Raw genomic sequence first — 270 nt, 5'->3', positions numbered from 1 at the left:
TATATACATATTACGTAAAAACTACACGAGTATAAAACAGCATGCACTACTACTCCATATACACATTACTTTATATGAATCTTGTATACATGTCTAAAGTTCATAGATTATCCTCTCTTCCAAAGGTTAATATAAACATTTTCATTCCCTGCAATCTTATAAATGTTAATTAACATTCTTCAAACGATCTATGATTAAAGGAATTAGGATTTAAATACATTTCGTTTTCAGACAACTAAAAATAAATACATTGAGAATAAAATTAAATAC

The sequence above is a fragment of the Palaemon carinicauda genome, chromosome 44 (genome assembly GCF_036898095.1).
Source record: "Palaemon carinicauda isolate YSFRI2023 chromosome 44, ASM3689809v2, whole genome shotgun sequence".
Taxonomy (NCBI): Eukaryota; Metazoa; Arthropoda; class Malacostraca; order Decapoda; family Palaemonidae; genus Palaemon; species Palaemon carinicauda.
The sequence above is the reverse complement of the archived record's forward strand: the minus strand, read 5'-3'. Positions refer to the sequence as shown.